Raw genomic sequence first — 21,617 nt, 5'->3', positions numbered from 1 at the left:
TCACCCCTAACTGCCCCCTGCTGCCGGCCAGGTCATCCCCAACTGCCCCCTCCCTGATGGCCTGGTCGCCCCACGCAGCCTGCTTGTTCAGTCGTTTGGTCATCCCTCACTAACCCCCCTGCCAGCCTGGTTGTCCCACGCAGCCTGCTGCTCAGTCATTTGGTTGTCCCTCACTAATCCCCCTGCTAGCCTAGTTGTAGGCAGCCGTCTTGTGAGAGCAGCTCACAATTGTCTACCATGGTGAGGGTTAATTTGCATATTACCTCTTTATTATATAGGACTAGAGGCCCGGTACACGAAATTTGTGCATGGGTAAAGTCCCTAAGCCTGTTTAAATTGGCCAACAATCAGGGCCAATCAGGGCCTTCTGGCTGCCAGCTGGGGCCTCCCTTCCCTAGATGCTGGCTGTCTGCTGGGGCCTCCCTTCCCCGGTTAGGGCCTTCCTTCATTCCACACCGCCCCCTGGTGGTCAGCACATGTCATAGCAAGTGATCGAACTCCCAGTCTTCAGTCGAACTCCAGAGAAGACACTTTGTATATTAGCTTTTTATATATATAGATAGCCAAGACATGGAAACAACCTAAGTGTCCATGTTGCAACAACATGAATGGACCTTGGAGTCATTATGCTAAGTGAAATAAGTCAGAGAAAGGCAAATACTGTATTTGTCTTGCACTTGGAATCTAAAAAGAAAATAACACTGAAACCCCAAAAACATACCAAACACTTAGATAAAGAGAACAGATTTGTGGTTATCAGAGGCAGGATGTGGGGAGAGGGGCAATTGGATGAAGGTGGTCAAAAGGTACAAACTTCCAGTTGCAAGATAAATAAGTACTAGGGATGAAATGTACAACATGATGACTGTAGTTAATACTGCTGTATGATTTGTAGCAAAGTTGTTTTAGAGTAGATTCTAAGACTTGTCATCACAAGGAACATTTTTTTTTCTTTTTACTTTTATCTGTGTGAGATGATGGATGTTAACTTAAACCTATTGTGGTAAATCATTTTATCAAACCATCATGCTGTATGCCTTAAACTTACACAGTGATGTAGGTCAGTTATAAGTTCAGCCAACTGAACTAATGTTCTATAAAAGTAGGTCACATACCCAACCATCCTAATTCATACATTTAAAGTACTTTGAAATACTAACATTATAAAGAATTAGCTCTTTACTCAGTTGGTGTTCATAGTAAGTGCCAGGAATATTTTTAAACAGAAGACCATTTATGGTTCCTTTGTGTGAGTGAACAAAAAGTAATTATGGAACAAAGGCCTAGAGTCTGGCATATGAATGTACAGTAATTGTTCAAATGAATAAGCCGTTCAAATTGGCCTTTGTCTAATTAAAATCAGAGTGTTGCATATTCCTGATTCTTGTGTTACATTTTTTAAAGTCAAAGCAAAACAAAAACTACAATTTATCCCTGCCTCTGTCCCTAGGCAACCATTGACCTGCTTTCTGTCACTATAGATTAGTTTATATTTTCTAGAGTTTTATATAAGTGCACTTATATATATTTTATATAAATAGAATAATATACTATCTTTTTGGCCTGGTGTTTTTTGATCAGCATAATAATTTTGAGATTTGTCCACTGGGATCGGGCCTAAACAGGCAGTCAGACATTCCTCGAGTGGTCCCAGATTGGAGAAGGTGCAGGCTGGGCTGAGGGACACATACACCCCGCCCCCTCCCCCCCCCCCCCCCCCCCGCCATGCACAAATTTCGTGCACTGGGCCTCTAGTCTATATATAAAAAAGGCTAAGCGACCATCCAACCGGTAGCTGTGATGCGCAATGACCACCCGGGGCAGATGCTCTGACCAGTAGCTATGATGCACACTGACCACCAGCGGGAAGACGCTCTACACAGGAGCTGCCGAGCTGCAGTGACTTGGCAGCAGTGGTTCTTGGGTGACACACCTGGAACCAGAGAGGAGGGAGCCCGATTCCAGGGTGTGTCACCTGAGAACTGCCCTCTCGCAATCCGGGACCCCTTGGGGGATGTCAGAGAGCTGGTTTCAGCCTGATCCCTGCACTCCAAGCCAAGGGACCCCACCTGTCAGAGAGACCCTGCTCACTCCGCAGATAACCTTCAAGGCGTGGCAACCGGCCAGGAAGGGACCAAGGGAGGTTGGCTCCAGAGCATGTCTGGCCCGACTCGCCCAGTCCCGCCCCACTTGCCACCTTCTAATTAATTTCCTTTCAATGTGCACAAATGCGTGTACTGGGGCACTAGTATATATATAAATATATAAATATATAAACACATACATACACACACACACACACATACACACACACACACACATACACATACACATATGAACATAAACCAAAGATGTTGCTCTATGAACTTCTGGCCTATGTAGTTTTCTGTTAAGAAATCCATGGTACTTTGAATAGTTTTACCTATATGTAATATGTTGTTGTTTTTTCTAGCTGGTTTCAGAGTTTTTTTTACTTTTCGTTTTCAGCAGTTTAATTTTTTGTGTTTTGGTTTGGTTTTCTTTGGGCTTATTCTTTTGTTGGGTTCATTGAACTTCTTGAATCTGTAAATTTGTATCTTTTACTATATTTACAAAGTTTTAGACCATTGTTTTGTTTTTTTAATATAATTTTTCTGCCCCAATATTATTTTACATGTACGTTAGTCTTTTTTATAATTGTCCTATAGGTCCCTGGGGCACTGTTCATTTTTTCTCATTCTATCTTTTCTCCCTGTTATTCAATTTGAATAATTCTTATTTATCTTTAAGAAATTATTACTCTATAATATGTGAATCATAATTAAAATTGAACATCAGTTGAACTTAGAAATCTCCTGAAAAATAGCTGTATTAAACAGCTGCAGTGAAACTTGTTTTTAGTGAAACACTGGTTCAATGAATAAATCTAAACTAAAACTGAAAAATAAAAAATTTCATGCATTATGATTTGTTGTAAATTTTAAGTTGTTAGTTGAAATGCATTTAAGCAAATTGGTCAAATCCTGGGGTATAGGGTGCCGTTTCCTATATTAGTACTCTTATCAGCCAAGACACTGAGTTCTGTGTCCCAGCAAGTAGCAGTATAGTTACTATTTTTCAATAATAACCATACGTTGAAACTATTCTTTGTAAGGAGATGGGAAAGTAATAAAATTTGTTAGAAATATTTGCATCAAAAACATTTTAAAAATTAGCAAATAAACTTGATCATTCAGCCAGAAAACTCTAATATTAATAATTATAGATTCTTTCATCCTAAGTGTGACATTTTACTGTACTTTTTTTTCTCAAAAAATCAGCTATCGCACAACATGAGAAATATCTTTAAAAATAATAATTTTTCAATCATATCTGGTCTCTGTTTTGTCTGAGATCAGGAGGGAACCATGTTGCTTAGCTCTGAACTGTCAGTTTGTCTGTTCCTTGCAATGATTTTTATTCTTCTGGTTTGGTCTTAAAGAATAGAGTAATGACTTGTAACATAGATTTGCTATTTCAGTTGACAAGTGCTTGGACAATGCTAGGATATTCTGGTATCTGAAGAGGACTCATTTAAAAAAAATTGTCTACCATGGTGCAAGAATAAATGACTTCTCTGAGGTTACTTAACCATTTCCTGTAAGTCTGAGAAAGTAGTTGTTTTCAAAATCACCGAACTGAATTTGGGGAGAACTAAACTTAGCTGAGCGATTCTGTGGGTAAAACCCACTCATTGTTTCATTTCCATCTTCCTGTAGAGAAGTTAAAATTTTTAAAAATCTCCTTGGTTCCAATCACTTTTACCAGCTGGATAACTTTATACCAAAGTTAATTGTTTTACCTGTAAAATATAAAGGTTTAGAGGGTCTCTAAAAAAGTTGGTAGTTTTCTAAAATAGCAAAAAATCAAAAGTTTCAGTAAAATGGACACAGACTGTGTTGTATTTGGATACCTTCATAATCTTAATAAGGGGGAAAGTCCAACTTACTGCCCATGATGGGGTAGTAATACAGGGAATGTAATTGGGCAATATCAAGCAGCACCTTTTGAATACCTACTCAGTGCCTGGCTGAGAGAGTTGTGGAAACCAGCGTCAGTGTCTGACACATTTGGTAGTTGTTTTAATCTTTGAGGACATCCTAAACCTCCCTGCAGCTCTTCACTTCTGACCTGGAGTTGGGTCTGTGACCACCTCTCCTCTAGAGGCTGTGAAGACAGGAAACATTTGCCAGTAGGAGGGGCCTGGTTTGACACTCCTGGGCTATTTTAAGTGATATTGTATGTTGTTGGAGAGTTTAGCTACTACAGTCAGAAAAATGTGGGTTTGGAACTTGGTTGTGCTACTTACTAGCAAGTTCTTTAACTTCTTACACTCTCACGTCTTCATCCATAGAATGTTATAGGGATTAAATTAAATAAACTCACACATGTAAAATGCTGATTAATAATACAGAAAGCTAATAATTATGAGCACTAAACTATGTGGTAGGCTCTTTTCTAAAACTTTACAGGTATCTCATTGAATTGTCTCAATTCAATGAGAGAGGTACTATTATTATCTCCATTTTACAAAAGAACAAACTGAGCTTAGAAAGGTGAAATAATTTGCTCAGGGTTACACAGGAAATGGCAGAGAATATCTCTGGTTCCAGAGACATTCTTAACTACTCTGCTGTGCTCAGCCCATTATTAGCACATGCTAAAGCCCTCAGTGAGTGTTGGTTTTTATCATCACTTTCATTGGTGGTGGTGTTGAAATGGTAATGGTGATGATGAACTCTGGTTTTACTTTTCCCAATGTCTAACCTGGTCCCCTTCTAGGACATCAGGCAGAGAGCATCCTCACATCCATTGATGAGGGAGGTAGAAAGTATGAAGTCATGTACATCAAGGCCCTTGAGCTTTGGAGGAAAAGCCTACATCTGCACACAGTTTTTGTATGAAGAATGCAAAATGTGTTCCATTCTCTCCTTATGTGTTTGAGTTGAAGTCCAAAATAACCGTGATACCCTGCATGTGTTTAAAGATGCCACAGAATCATAGAACTGGTATCTATAGCATATATCAATTTTGTCTTAGGGGATAAATTAGCCTATAAGAATAGTAGACACACCAGAATATTAAAGGTATACTGTATGGATGATGGATAAATCAGTCATCTATTGCTGCATAATAAATCACAAAACATAATGATTTAAAACAAGTATCATTTTATTTGCCCATGCTTTTGTAGGTCAATAATTTGAATTGGGCTCAGCTGGATGTTTCTTCCACTGATTTTGTCTGAGGTCACTTGAAACAGCCATCATCTGGCAGGTGAACTTGGAGTTAGAAGATTTAAGATGGATTTGCTCACCTATTGGGCAGTTGGCACTGATTGTTGGCTGGGCTTGTCTTTCCTTGTGGTTCCTCATCCACAAGGAGGCTAGCTCAGATTTCTTCTCATATGACTCTCAGGTCAGCAAAAGAGAAATAGTGAAAGCTGTAAGGCCTCTGACCTAGGGCTGGAAATATTACATAGTCACTTCTGCTGCATTCTACTGATTAAACTAAATTACCAGGCCAGTACAAGGAGTGGAGATAATAGACTCCACGTCTTAATAGGAGAGCACATGGGAGATTAATTAGCAAATTCTATCCTGGTATTCAGGTTTTCTGATTTTTACTGACCAGGAACATTTCTAAGACATGCCAACATTTGATAATTTTTCATTAATTTATTAACTTTACATCTTGAACAGATTAAAACATGATCTGTACATGTTTGAGTGTTTTTTCCTATTATTGAACATTAAAAAGAAAATGTAATAAAAAAAAAATCCAACATACCCACAACTTCACCTCAAAGAAATACTAACACTTTTAGCACTTTTATTTACAGTGTGTACAACTAGACAAATATTTATTTAAAAATGTATAGCCTGCCTCTCAATACTATATTTTGAACACCTTTCCATGTTTAAAATATATGTAAATAATTTTATGTCTGCATAATATTTTATTGGGTATGAATATACCTATCCCCTTTCATTATACACTTATGTTGTTTCATTTTTCTTGCTATGTAAACAGAACTGCTATAAACTTTCTTACATATAGGTGGGGCAAAAGTAGGTTTACAGTTATTTTTATGAAAAATAATACAAGTAAACTCAATTTCATGTATTCACAATTATAAACCTGCTTTTGCCCCCCAACTCTATATGATTGTGTAGATTCTCAAGATAAATCCATCTGTGGAGTTACTTGGTCGAAGGAGTTTCTTGGGCTTTTGACCCGTATTGATGAGACATAATTTTTAAAAGTCTTTGGTTTAAATTCATCAATGAGTATAATTTTGCAGAGCGAGGTTCTTAAGTACTTTAGCAAAATTATTCTTCAGACATGCACAAGTAAATAAATGTACTCATTGTGCTTTGTGTTTGGAGGAACTTAGGTGTATTCTTTTGACTATCAGGATGAACTCTTAGATGTGGTTTACATTAGTTTCCCTTTAATATGGAACATAATACTTTTTAAACCTAGGGGAAAATGGAAACCATAAAAATACATTCCTCTAGCATTTCAAGTCAAAGTGTATAAACTTAGTTGATAATATCATCTTATTGACTGAAGCTTTCCATATGGCCCATTGATTAGAGTTCTATGTCTTTCTTGTATATGATATGTGCTGCCCATATTGCATCTGTGATTTCTAGGTCCTTTTTTTTTCAAGTGGTTTGAGAACTTAAACACTTTGAAGCCTGGGTGCAAAAATCCTTTTAGGACCCTTGTCCCCCAATCTTTTTGCTTTTCTTGCTAATACTTAATTTGGCAGCAGCGTTATTTTGGGGTCTTGCTTTTGTAGGTCTTTCTGATACATAACCCAATTTTCATAGAAACTATTCATTTTTGTATTTTTTCATTTAATGTAATACTTAATTATTACATAACTACAATTATAATTTTAAATAGCATAAACTGGCTTATTCTCGGTAAGAATGCAGCTGCTCTGCTGGGGGCATAAATGCTTGGACCTTCTAGAGAGTAACCCTTTAGTTGTAGGCATTCACCGGGCAGTTGGCATCAAAAAATGTCTTACAGAGGAAATGAAAAACATTGGTTAATTTGGAGGTTTGTTAAAAGAACATCCACCGTGTTTGTTGAAATGAAATATATCCTTCCTTTACTGAAAGAAATGACTCCTCCTTTATTGTTTTACAAGTTAAGGTTTGTATTAAACTGCAGGTATTTATTTGTTTCACTCCTTGATTTTTGACATTAAACTCTGTATCTGAAACATTTAATGCAGATTCTTTATGTAGCCACAGCTCTTGTTTTTGTTTGATACTCTCGTTGGTCATTGACATTCTCTAGCAAGAATGCCTCCTTTTCTGCTTAAATGTTCTCCTTGACAGATATTTAAAATAATGTGCTTCACATTGAACAGACTGTCAAAGTTTAGTGGGAAGGCAGGGGATGGAGGGGTGGTTAGAGATCAACCAAAGGACTTGTGTGCATGCATATAAGCATAACCAATGGACACAGACACTAGGGGGGTGAGGGCATGTGCCGGGGGCGGGGGTGGGGTGGGGGTGGGAGTGGCTGGGGGGAGGTCAATGGGGGAAAAAGGAGACATATGTAATACTATATGTAATACTTTAAACAATAAAAAAAAATTGTGCTTCAGAGCTACAACATTAAACTAGCAAGTAGTTCATCTTTTTTGCGTCTTCCTCCCAGCACTAAAATGTTGATTTTTGCTCATAGGAATGCAGAACTGAACAGAAAATAGCAGTTGTGATTAGATAGAGTAAATCTAATACAGCGTAGAATTTGAAGATGGTGGAAAATTTATCGACTGAATATTTTAGTTTGGTAAGGTCAAATCAATGTCTATGTAATGCTGCCCTTTAGGTTATTTCAACTAGGAAATCTTGAGCAGTATATAAATTTAAATTGCCGTCTTAACAAATTGTGTATCTGTCATTTAATATCTGTTTTATTGTGTGAATGCAATTATAGCAAATGAGCATAGCCTTTAGATACACTAGTCCCTAGGAATATTTTTTTTTTTTTTTTTTATAAAACCTGCCTCTGCTTCTTTTTTTTTTTTTTAAATATTTTTATTGAGGTATTATATGTGTACATATCTTACTATTACCCCCCACCCCACACCCACACATGCCCTCCCCCCCCAGAGTTTTGCGTCCATTGTTTATGCTTATATGCATGCATACAAGTCCTTCGTTTGATTTCATAACTCCCCCACCTTTCCCAAACTTTCCCCCTGTACTTTGAAAGTCTGTTTGATGCTTTACTGTCTCTGTATCTATCTTTTTGTTCACCACTTTATAATGTTCTTTACTATCCCTAAATGAGTGAGATCATGTGGTATTTTTCTTTCATTGACTGGCTTATTTCACTTAGCATAATGTTCTCCAATTCCATCCAGGTTGCTGCAAATGATGAGAATTCCTTCTTTTTTATGGCAGCATAGTATTCCATTGTGTAGATGTACCACAGTTTTCCGATCCAGTCATCTGCTGATGGGCACCTAGGCTGTTTCCAAATCTTAGCTATGTAAATTGTGCTGCTATGAACATAGTGGTGCATATATCCTTTCTGATTGGTGTTTCTAGTTTCTTCGGATATATTCCCAGGAGTGGGATTACTGGGTCAAATGGGAGTTCCATTTTCAGTTTTTTGAGGAAACTCCATACTGTTCTCCACAGTGGCTGCACCAGTCTGCATTCCCACCAGCAGTGCACGAGGGTTCCTTTTTCTCCGCATCCTCGCCAACACTTGTTGTTTGTTGATTTGTTGATGATAGCCATTCTGACAGGTGTGAGATGGTACCTCATTGTCGTTTTGATTTGCATCTCTCGGATAATAAGTGACTTTGAACATGTTTTCATGTGTCTCTTGGCCTTCCTTCTGTCTTCTTTTGAAAATATTCTGTTTAGGTCTGTTGCCCATTTTTTTATTGGATCATTTATCTTCCTCTTATTAAGTTGCATAAGCTGCCTGTAGATGTTGGAGATTAAACCTTTATCAGTGATAGCATTTGCAAATATGTTTTCCCATGCGGTGGGCTTTCTTGTTGTTTTGTTGATGGTTTCTTTTGCTGTAAAAAAGCTTTTTATTTTGATGTAGTCCCATTTGTTAATTTTCTCTTTAGCTTCCATTGCCCTAGGGGCAGTGTCAGTGAAGAAGTTCTTTTGGCATATGTCTGAGATTTTGTTGCCTGTGGAGTCCTCTAGTATTTTTATGGTTTCCCGTCTTATGTTTAAGTCCTGTATCCATTTTGAGTTTATTTTTGTGTATGGTGTAAGTTGGTGATCTAGTTTCCCTAGGAATATTTTGAGACTAGTTATAGTGTCTTTTCAGTCAAGACAGCCATGGACAAATGTGTTAGAAGTCAGATGTAAAACCTGTATATTAAAATCTCTGAAACAGGATTATCTGAAGTTACCTTGTTCCACACTGCCTGAAGTCCTCCATGGACACCGCTGGTGCTGATTCTGAAAGACTTCAAGAGGCCAAAGTTGTTGCCTGTGTTATTATTTGGTATTTATGGCGCAGAAGACAAAATGAGATTTCTGGACTCTTCTGGCTTTACTAGTATCTACTGATAAGTGCTGTGAGCAACATTCAAACATCATCTTTTACAGTTAAAGGGTGGGGAGAAATTTTTCTGATGGATCTTAAAGAGAAATACTAGTGTGCTTGGCTGAAAAGTAAAAGCGTTTATTTGCTTATGCTTTTGAAGCTCCTACCCTAATTACTTAATATATTAGCAATAAATGCTTTATTAATGTAGCACTTTATAGTTTGCAAAATGGTGTGACCCACTTATTGGGCAATGATAATCTAATAACTGGCAAGCCAGTTATTCCCATTTTAAAGTGAGAAAACTGAAGTTTCAACACACACTTACATGGTGGAGCCAGAATTAAAATCCTCAGGTTTCTATTTACTACACTTTATGCCAGGCGTCCTCAAACTACAGCCCGCGGGCCACATGCGGGTGTTTTTGCCGTTTGGGTTTTTTTACTTCAAAATAAGATATGTGCAGTGTGCATAGGAATTTGTTCATAGTTTTTTTTAAACTATAGTCCGGCCCTCCAACGGTCTGAGGGACAGTGAACTGGCCCCCTGTTTAAAAAGTTTGAGGACCCCTGCTTTATGCCTCCTAAAACATAATGAATTTAAGTTAAATACTGACTTTGAGAAAACAAGAGGAAATGTAGTAAGAAGTCTGAAGAATCACTGTTCACTAGTGATGAAATGAGGTGACTCCGAGCCCATGATCACTGAGGTAACTACTAAGCCCCGCATCACAGTAGGTGTTAGAAGGACTTTGATACCCTCATAGCTAGCATGTTAATTTTATCTTATTACAGGTTTCAGTGAACCTGGGTTCAGCCCCTGGAGAATTTATGAGCAGACATGGAGATAATTTTCATTAATTAATACTGCCTTTTATGTATTGGGTATTTCTACTTTCATTTCAACTTTTCAACATTTATTGCAGGCTTCTTCCCCGCTAGGTACCAGAGATACAGAGGCATTGTCTAAGTGTGAAGCAAAATTTATAATTATAGTTTACTTATGCAGAAATTCCCTTCCCTATGGTATACCAGGCCTTGAAATTTTTCTACACCTCCTGTCCTTCAGATTGTAATTCTTTAATAAGTGAAAAGTTACTAAGATTAAAATGTACCCATTAGTCTAGAAAAGTATCTGAAGCAGGTTTAGGAACTTAGTATTTCATCGTAAATGTGGAAGACTTGTATAAGCATGTAGTATGCACAGCTTCCATTTTCCAGGTTTCAGAAGCTGCCAGTGAGTGGTGTGTAGTTTGGAGAGGGGTGACTCATAATTGGGGAATGATTGTTTTGATCTCTCCTGGTAGTTTCTGTAGAATATTGGCAGGGCAGCCAGCACAATTAACACTGCACAGTCTAATTATAAACACAACTCTGTGGACAGTGGCTATGGAGAAGCAAGCCTGCACTGGATAATTTTCTAACTTGGCAGAATTACTTTAGAATAATGACTAGATAATGTCGAGTTTACTCTAAATCAAGCTTTTCTGAGATTGTCCAAAGAGTTACCATAGGGAGGAAACAATATTTGTGGATATCTCACTGGGTACTTTTTTTCAGGGCCCACCTAAGCATTTATTTTTTGCAGTCCTTCTAACCTTTTCATCCTAAGACAACAGATAGGCATCTTAATGTTCAGGGGAGAGAGAGAGTAGGAGAAAGAGTCAGAGTGGGACCTTATTTCCAATAATAGTTGAATTGATATTTAAAAGGTAAAAGAATGCCGAAACCGGTTTGGCTCCATGGATAGAGCGTCGGCCTGCGGACTGAAAGGTCCCAGGTTCGATTCCGGTCAAGGGCATGTACATTGGCTGCGGGCACATCCCTGGTAGGGGGTGTGCAGGAGGCAGCTGGTCGATGAGTCTCTCTCATTGATGTTTCTAGCTCTCTATCCCTCTCCCTTCCTCTCTGTAAAAAATCAATAAAATATATTTTAAAAGGTAAAAGAAACTAGGGATTTCAAACCATTACATTGGATTAGTGTAATTAAAGAGGGAGAAAAGACAAGCCTGTGGGCTGAGGAGAGTGAAGATGGTGGGATAAGGGTCTGATGATGAAGTGGTCATAGCAGCCATGAATGCTTGAGAGAAACAGAAGTTTATAACGTGTGTGGTCTCATACTAGTCAGAGGCAGAGCAGGCACTGTGCGTGGTTGTGTGTCCTTTGGGATTTGCAGAAATGTGGCTGAGAGCCAAGGACCGATTTAGTTAGTTTATATATAGGTTTTGGTCATTGGGTCACTGAGATTCAGAACAGAGGTGCTAGCTGTGGAGATTGATTTCATATAATTGTAATCTGAACTATTGCAAGATGGTTGTATTTCTGCAGAATGAGCCTCAGAGTTGTGACTACCCTAAATGAAGTAAGCACTTTAATTCAGATGTTTAAAAATGAGGCCTTTTTTTTTACCTTTAGATTTTCCTGTTGAGAATTACTCAGTTAAAATTTTAAATGGGCACTTAAAAAGGTTTTTCATTTTTTAAAAATATGCAAAAATTTAAATACAGAAATAGATGAGTTAAGTACAGTTTTTTTTCTTAGGAATCCTTTTTTACTTTTGAAGAGATCATATGAGGTTTCAAAGGAACTTGTTTGGTTCATTTTAAATACTTGCATTTACAAAAAAAAATTTCCCTAGATTTTTATTTAAGAGTATGGGGATAAAATATGTATTTCTAAATTTGAGTATAACTAGCATTATCACTAGCTAAATGATTTTGTGTTTGCCAGCTAGTCTTGAAAGAGGGACAGATAAGACTGTTGGGCTTGTAAAAGAGAGTCTCTATCTGTAGCCAAGGAATCAATTCTGATTTGTCTCTTTAATGAACCTAACTAAACTTTTGGGGAGATATGAAAAATTAGTCTTGGAGATCTGCCATACTTAATTTATGTGGATTTTTAGGCCAGTTTCTAGGAGAATATGACTTAGAGCCAATAACACTGCCTTACTGTCCTTCAGAAGCATTTTTTGCTCAATTAATTTTCTGTTGTTTCTCTGTTTCATTAATTTCTGCTCTATTCTTTATTATTTCTTCCATTTACTTCTATTTAATTTGCTATTCTCTTCTAGATTTTTAGGATGGAAACGTATCATTTATCTAAAACCTTTTTCTAATATATGCACTTAAAGCAGTAAATTTCTCTCAAATTTTGATTTATTTCAAATATTTTCTAAATCCCTTGTCGTTTATTCTTTGACTCATGGATTATTTAGACATTTATTTTTTATTTTCAAATATCTAGGTATCTAGATAATTTACTGTTAGGATTTTTTAAATTGTTTCCATTGTGGTTAGAGAACATAGTCTCTGAAAAAAGCTAGGTTTGTCTTTTGAAATTTATTATATTTATTTTATGACCCAGCCTATAATCCATATTAGTGAATGCTTTATATCTATTTTGCAGTTATTTGATATAATGTTCTATAAATGTCAGTTAGACCAAATCGGTTGATAGTATTGTTCACATAGCCTATGGCTTTACTTATTTGTTGTCTACTTGTTCATGCAATTATGACGATGGAGATGATAAAAATCTTTAATTATGGTTGTGTATATTTCAATTTCTTCTTGAGTTTTACCATTTTCTGTTTTATAAAATTTGAAGCTCTATTCTTAGGTACATTTTTATTTAAGATTAGTATCTTATTCTGATGAGTTTCTCCTTTTATCATCATAAAATTTTATTCTACTTTGTTAACTTACTAGGTGTACCAGTTAATAATTCGGATTTTTTTCAGTAGATGGAGTTACACATATATTGATATATATGCGATCTGATATGTATGCTATTTTGTTGTATTGGCAACAAGCTTCAAAACTTCATGTGTCAAATTTGCTGAAGGTGTTAACATCATAGATATTTTTACACTTAAAAATGTCAAATTTCGTGCCCAAAAAGAGCATTTGTGGGAAGTTTTAATTCATTACTTTATTTTGAAGAAAAGTGCTGCTGAATACTTCGGGAAGCTTATGGTGAACATGCTCCATCTCAAGATACCTGTGAATGCTGGTTTAAATGCTTTAAAAGGGATGATTTCGATTTGAAAGGCAAAGACGTCCAGGTCAACCGAAAAAGGTTGAAGACCAATGATTACAAGTATTATTGGATGAAGATGCGTGTAAACTCAAAAACAACTTGTAGAAAGATTAAACGTTGCTCAGCAAACAATTTCCGATCATTTACAAGCAATGGGAAAGATTTTAAAGGAAAGAAAATGGGTGCCACATCAACTGAAGGAAAGATGAATGGAAAACTGAAAAGTCATCAGTAAAATGTTGCTTCAACGGCACGAAAGAAAGTCTTTTTTGCATCGAATTGTGACTGGTGATGAAAGTGGATTTATTTTGAGAATCCCAAATGCACAAAATCATGGGTTGATCCAGGTCAACCATCAATATCGACTGCAAGGCCAAATCGCTTCAGAAAGAAGACAGTGCTCTGCATTTGGTGGGATCAGGAAGGTGTGGTGTATTATGAGCTTCTAAAACCAGGTGAAACCGTTAATACCGATCGCTACTGACAACAAATAATCAATATGAACCATGCTTTAACCGTGAAACGACCAGAATGTGCCAGAAGACACGGCAAAGTAATTTTGCTTCATGATGACGTACCATCACACACTTCAAAACCAGTTAAAGACACATTAAAAGATCTTGCCTGGGAAGTATTAACCCACCTGCTGTATTCACCAAACCTTGCTCCTTCAGATTACCACTTATTCCGATCGATGGCACACGCATGTTCTGAGCAGCACTTCAAAACATACAAAGAAGTGGAAAATTGGGTCTCTGAATGGTTTGCTTCAGAACAAGAAAAGTTCTGTTGGGACGGTATCCACAAATTACCTGAAAAATGGGGAAATGTGTAGCTAGCGATGGACATTACTTTGAATAAAGCACTTTTGATGTTTCTCTTGAAATTATCATGTTTTCTTTGATTACAAAATCCGCTATTATTAACTGGTACACTTAGTATTTGTATATTTAAATTTAAAATGTATATCGTACAGCTAGTACATCCTTAAGTTTTCCTTTTTTTCTAATCCAGTGTGACAATCTCCATCCTTTAATTGGAATTTTGATCCACTTAGTTAATGTCATTACGTGTTGTGTTTAAGTCCATCATTTTCACATTGTTTTCATTTATTCCTTTTGTGTTTTTTTTCATTCTCTGTTTCTCTAGTAATGCTTGGGTTAATTGGTTGTTTTTAATATTTCATTTTATTTCCTCTATTGTCTTCTTAGCTATACATCTTTTAAATTACTTTTTCATTGATTACTGTAAGGCTCATGATATGCAGTTTTAACTTATTAAAGTCTGTTTATAATCAGTATTGTATCACTTAACATTTTACACTTGATCTTCTCACTTTCTACTTCTCATTTTTCCTTTTCAGTTCACAAATACAATTTAATATAATTCCCCTTATTCACCCTCTCCATTCTTTGTATTCTTGTTGTCATTTCTTTTATTTTTATATATGTTAAAAACTAACATGTTATTCTTGCTTTAAGCAGGTAGTTTTAAAATATAGTCTTTTAAGGAAATTTTAAGAATAAAAAAGGTACATAAACTTTTGCCCTGGCAGGGTAGCTCAGTTGATTAGAGCGTTATCCCAATACATAAGGGTTGGCGGTTTGATCTCTGGTCAGGGCACAATCATGGAGCAATCAATGAATGCATAAATAAGTGGAACAACAATGTTTTGCTCTCAAATCAATCAATAATTTAAAAAAAGAATATAAATTTTATTCATAACAACTTATTTGTAATTTCTGAAAATTTTTTTTTCCTTCCTGAAGATCTGAATTTCTTTCTGGTATAATTTCCCTTCAGCCTAAAGAACCTCCTTTATAATTTTTTTATAGTGTTCATATGCTTGGAATTAATCTGTCAGCTTTCATTTATTTGAAAATGTCCTATCTTGGTTTTTTTTGAAGGATATTTTCATTGGGTATAGAATTCTGAGTTGACAATTTTTTTAATTCCAGCCTCTTCAAAATCTGTGTAGTGTTTTTTCCATTACATTTTTCTTTTTTCATATACACACTGTTTCCAGGCTCCTTTAAAAATGTTTCTCTTCGGTCTTTAGCAGTTTGATCATGATGTAACTAGGTATGATTTTCTTTGTATTTATTATTTTTGAAATTTGATGAGTTTTTTGGATCTGGTAAATAGTGTTTTCATTAAACTTAATACAATTTTAACTCTTATTTCTTCATCTTCTTATGTATCTGTTAAGCCATCTGATATTGTCCCAATAATCTCTGATGCTATATTCATTTTTCTTTAATCCCTTTTTCTTGTTGTTCCTAAAATTGATAACTGCTAGTGACTAGTGACCTGTCAAGTCCATTGACTCTTTCTTCTGCTATCTCCCATCTACTAAGTCTAATCAGTAAGTTTTTCATCTTAGTTATTGAACCTTTCAGTCCTATGATTTTAATTTTTTTTCTTACATTTTTGTTGTTTGTTTTTTGTTTTGTTTTGTTTTGTTTTTAGTTTTAGTTTCTCTATGAGATTCCCATCTGTTCATATATTCTCTTTTGTTGTTGTTATTTGAACACATTTTTCTTTACTCTTTGAGACATATTTCTAATAGCCACTCTAAAATTTCTACTAAATACAATGTCTGGGTCAACTTAAAGCCTGTTTCTAATGTCTTAGTTTTTCTCAATGGATCACATTTTCTAGTTTTTTTGAATGTCCAGTAATTTTTCATTATGTATTGGACAGTGTTGATGATAAATTATTGAGATACTGAATGTTTAAAAAATTTTCTTTGTAGAGTATTGGCTTTTGTTTTAGTAGGCAGTTTAGTTACTGGCTGATCAACTTTGTGTAAGCTTGGTTCTTTATTTTATTAGGACAGATCTGTGGAAGGCTCAAGGTTTTTTTCTCAGGCCCCTCTAATGTAGCAAGACTCATCCTCCAAAGTCTGTATCCCTATGAATTTTATTAGGGCTTGGTTTTAAACTTTGTTAGTGTAGGGCTAGAGCAGACCTTATTCTTGGGTGTGCTTTTGCTCCTAAAGTGAAGCCTTTCTGGTGTTTCAAGTTGATGCCCAGAGTGCTAATGAGTTCTCTTTGTTCAGTCTTGGGTTAGACTGCCAATGTATTCCTATTCTGCTTGACTTCTAGCTCTTCTATTCTATATTAACCTTATTACAGCCACCCTTTGGTAAGCCTCATGTAGTTATGTCCTGCATTGATTAAGGACTCTCAGGATACCCGTGTACAAATGTTTTATGGCTCCCCTCTGCACAGTTCCCTCCTCTCTGGTGCCCTGTCTCTGTCCACCAGCCCTGCTCTGCTTGCAGTTTAGCTCACTGTACTACAATTAGGAAATTGTCCTTAGGCAGAGAATCAGAGAAAATACGGGCTTACCTTTTCCTTCTCTCAGAGATCACATTCTTGCGCTGTCTGTTATCCAGGACCTCAGAATAGTTGCATCGTTTTAATAGTTGTTTACAAGAGGAGAAAGTGTCTGGTACAGGTTACTCTGTCATATTGGAGGTTCAAATCTCCAACAGCATTTTTATATGTGTTTAAGTGAACTGTAGGGGTTTCATAAAAGGGAAAAATAAATCTTAGTCTCTCTTATAACTGAAGAGAGTAAAGTGAGCTTATGGTGCTCATGAACTGAATCTTTTCTCTCTGATCTTGCCTCTAACCCTCAGTCATCCATTCACTTCTTTCTTCAGAAAAGGGGAGGGGAAGCCGAAGAGGGAAAGACCTTACTTGGATCTTGAATCCTGGGTTATGAGCTTGGGCCTGTCAACTGGAATATAAATGTGGTTTGTGAAAAATAACTATATTTTAGGGGTAACAGTAGAAATGCACACAAGACTTTCTGTGTTTGTGTTTTATGATACTGCTTATGCACTGAGATTTAAGGAAACAGGATGTGGGGGAAGGGACTACTAACATCTTCAAAACTTGTTCTTTCTTAATGACTGCCCTTCAGATTCTGATGAGATGATGACATATCTAAACTTGTAACTTAACCATAAGCATTGGGATTGGGGGTAGGTGGAGAATTTTTTGTCAGATTAGAGCTGTTCAAAAAAGTCACCTCTTTTTGTTCTAAATTGTAATCTTTTTTCTTTTCTTTTTAAGCTTAAATGTCTTTAAAATAAAATCTCTTTTTGATGAAAGAAGATTGCTCATAGGCAAATAGTTACCTTTTTTGGTAATTAGCCATCACTTCAGAAATTTAATGAAGTTTCCATTTGGAGATGATCTAGAAGATTTAAATGCTGTCTCAGGCTTGGAGTTTTTAGCTCTATTTAAATGTGTCATAGGGGCCTCAGAAGACTAATCTTTTATTTTTAGAGCCTAATTTGGTTGCTGTATTACCTAATTAAATATAGTAAATCTTGTATCTGCCCAAGAAGTCTTATTTTTATTAGCCCTATTCTTATAAAATTGTTTTTGGCTTATTGATTTGGAAATACAATCCATTTCATTTTCTCAGAAAATATGATGGTAATTTGAAGGAATTAAAGTCTGTTGGAAGTTTGCTCTTTTTAATTCAAGTTCTTCACCATGTTTGCCATAGCTTTACTCAACTTGTACTTTTAACAGTCCTTTATAGGTGAGGAAGGTGAAACTAAAGCATGTTTGGTAACCTGTTTGAGATCAAGCATTTAGTGAAAGAGCCAGGATTTTAACCTCTGTCTAAAGTTAGGCCTTTAAAATAAAATAAAATAAAATAAAGTTAGGCCTTTAACTCTATAATATGCTATTAATCAAATACCTTCACTTGGCTATCTGACAGATATTAAATATGTCATGTCCCATGTCCCATACCAAATACCATCTCATACTCTGTTCTCACTATCGACGCCCCGCCCCCCCCCCCCCCAAAAAAAAAAAAAAAAAAGAGAAGAGAGAGAGAGAGAGAGTATGAAAACCTGTATTTTCCAATCTCAGTGAATGGCATTCCTTCTTTTAGTTATCCAAGCCAGAATTGTATAGAGAATTGACATATAATTACCTCTATCTCTTCGCCCTACAGGCCCATCCAGCCCACGCTGGTGTCACACAATTCCTGTGTAATTCTCCTTCAACACGACTCGTTGTCATGTTCTCCTTTTTACTTCCACTGCTGCTGTGACTGTTTGAGAACTTTATATTGACCTGGATTCCCTTTATTGTGACAATCCAACTCATTGCTTCTCACATTATCTGAGATGAAGAACTAAGGTTTCTTTTTTGTTTTTAATCTGTTGCAGAAATTTTGTAGGCATATAAAAATGAATCCTTGGAAAACTAAAATGAAAAAAGACATGAAAAATATAAGTTCCATTTTGAATTTGACAGTTATAAAATTACTCTGAAATTTCTGTAGAAGTTTTCAAATACCAATTTTCTATGTGTATCCTGTCACAGACAGATAAACAATTTGCCGATTGGCACTGGTCCATAGACAACATTGAGGAACACCAGTTCATGGTATCTGATGAAAAGAAATGTCTTCAGCTTTCTCAGATTATAACCACATGGACCTATGTTATTTAAAACTGAAATATTTCAACTAGGACATTCTTTACTCTTGGCTTATAGAGAGCTTGTATATGTGGATTTAAGAGGTTCTAGAAAATTTCCTGTTTCTTTAAGACGCCTTCTTTCAGTGTGAATAAATCCCATGTGAGCAAGGAGTAGTCATGTATTACATTATAACTTAATGCTAAGATCAAAGTTTACCAACTTCAGAATCTAAAGCAACATTTTCTTAAATAAGCTTAAAGTACAGTCTTCATGGGCTACCTGTAATAAAAGTGATTTCCCCTCATTTGATATATTTAACTTGATATGATTGCACACATATACAAAAGTTTGTTTCTAATGGGCAATAAAATACAGCAGATGGGTTGATGTGTTCCATTTATGAAAGATTAAAATTCTATATACGTATTAATCTTACTGGATGATAAATAATAAAGTTATCTGGATTTTGACAGGCATCTGACTAAGTCCTTGTCGAAGTTTTGAAGTTGATGAATTGTGAACAGGAGATGCTAAAGTGGTCAGACTGTGGATTATCCCTTGGCTTTAAACAGGGCATGGTTTAGGAATCCAAAAACTCAAAAACCAAGTTTTAGAGGGATAGATGAGTTCAGGGATGGAAATGCTCTAAATATTAAGCTGAGATCATACCTAGAGTTAGTTTAAAAATTTATTAAATGAAACCATACTGCCCAGACCCCCATTATTGTCTATATCAGGTCTGACACAGAACAAAACACATGGACAGATTTCTTTGTCACAGAAATTGGGGTGCTATAGGAAGTTTAGGAGACTAAATTCCCAAAGCAGGATGTTTGTTATAACTATCACCCTTCTTCCATTTCCATATCATTCACAGGAGATGGATAGATGGCAACTTGCTAAACCCACACCTAGAAAGTGATTAAAAGTTTTATTCAAAGAAAACTTAAACTAGCATAGCTTTTGTAGGATGGAGAGGAGGGAGGAAAAGGCAACCTAATTGGTATTTCTATGCTCCCAAAGCAAAAAAAAAAAAAAAAAAAGGGGTGAGATAAAGTGAAAGAATATGTATTTTAAAAGGTAATAAAGAAAAAATAAATAACTTTTGTTAATTTACATTGTAGCAAGTTCAGCTGAGTTATGGAATAGCAGGTGTTCACCAGGTGGACTGAATGGAAAGGAGAAATGATGACATTGTGGGCGAGGGAACAGAGAGGAGAGAAGGCATGTGGAGGACAGCATGAAATAGCAGCCTGGCTTGTTCTCAGAGTAGAAAGCAGTTCGGGATGGCAGGAGCACACCCAGGCATGGAGTGGCTAGTGTCTGACTGATCATGGAGAAGGCTTACACCAGTGCTTCTCAAACTTATGGGCACTTAAATCACCTGAGGATTTATTAAAATTCAGATTAAGGGAAGGGATTTGAGAGTCTGCTCTTCCAAAAAGCCACAGTTTTGAGCAGCAAGACTATACATTTTGTCTTAATATTTATTGATACTTTGTTTCATGGATTATGAGTTGCCACTCTTTAGTTATTTAGTGTTTGTTGAATAGCACAAAATACATGGCATTTCTGTCAAGCTAGATATTAAGTAATTTTATGTAATTTGCTGTACTGATGGAGAAATAATACTCTTAGCAACTTCATTGACAAATACAAAATAAATAATTTATATAAAGCTCTCATCACTTATTGAATTAGTTGAGAAGGGGAATGCAACATTATAATGGAAAGAATCTAAAATTTGGTGTAAGATTTTTATAACTAAGCTCTAGTTTCAGTTTTGTGACTAAATAACTGTGACTGTATGAAGATAAATTAAACCAACCCTTCTTTCTGTTCATTTTCCCCTTATTGTCTGAAATAGGTATAATACTTTCCATTTTATAGAATTGTTGTGAGAGTTAGAAATGATATGTATAAAATACCTTGTAGGAAAGTTTAATGGGGGTTTCAATTATCAAACTTTTGAGATCCCTTAAAAGCTAAAATTGTGTGATTCTTAAGTAAAGAACATTGAATGGCCCTGGCCGGTTTGGCTCAGTGGGTAGTGCGTCAGCCTGCCCAAAGGGTTCCCAGTTCTGGTCAAGGGCATGTACCTTGGTTGCAGGCTCCTCCCCGGCCTGAGACTTGGTCTACACTCTAGCAAGAGGCAACCAATCAATGTGCCTTTCCCTCTCTCTCCTACTCTCCCTAAAAATCAATGGAAGAATATCCTTGGGTAAGGATTGCAACAACAACAAAAATAGAACATTGAATGATCTGATCCTAGGAATTATTGATCTATGTGTGATTATTTACTCATCTACTTTTTGAGTCTTTTTTTTTCCTCAGTGACTCTTAGCAAGTTGGAGACTGGTTCTTTGTAGTTTATAAAAGCTTTTACCACTACCCAACCCCAAGGTCCACTTATACTCATGGCAAATATAAAACGGTTGTTACAGAAGGGTATATGTTGTACTTCTGAATGCTCTGGAAGCATGAGGAAATAGGTTGGATTACAGTTTTATCTGATTTTTACCATTCTTTTGTTTTATTTTTAGTATATCTT

General features: G+C 36.2%; 1 protein-coding gene across 5 annotated transcripts in view; it reads left to right on the top strand.

Annotated features, from left to right (window-relative positions):
• LNPEP (leucyl and cystinyl aminopeptidase) overlaps nt 1-21,617 on the top strand; it is a 192,168-nt gene that overhangs the window by 14,219 nt on the left and 156,332 nt on the right. The gene's annotated exons all lie outside the window — the stretch shown is intronic.

Source organism: Eptesicus fuscus, chromosome 4 (genome assembly GCF_027574615.1).
Source record: "Eptesicus fuscus isolate TK198812 chromosome 4, DD_ASM_mEF_20220401, whole genome shotgun sequence".
Taxonomy (NCBI): Eukaryota; Metazoa; Chordata; class Mammalia; order Chiroptera; family Vespertilionidae; genus Eptesicus; species Eptesicus fuscus.
Note: the sequence above shows the minus strand (reverse complement) of the source record. Positions and strands in the feature narration are given on the sequence as shown.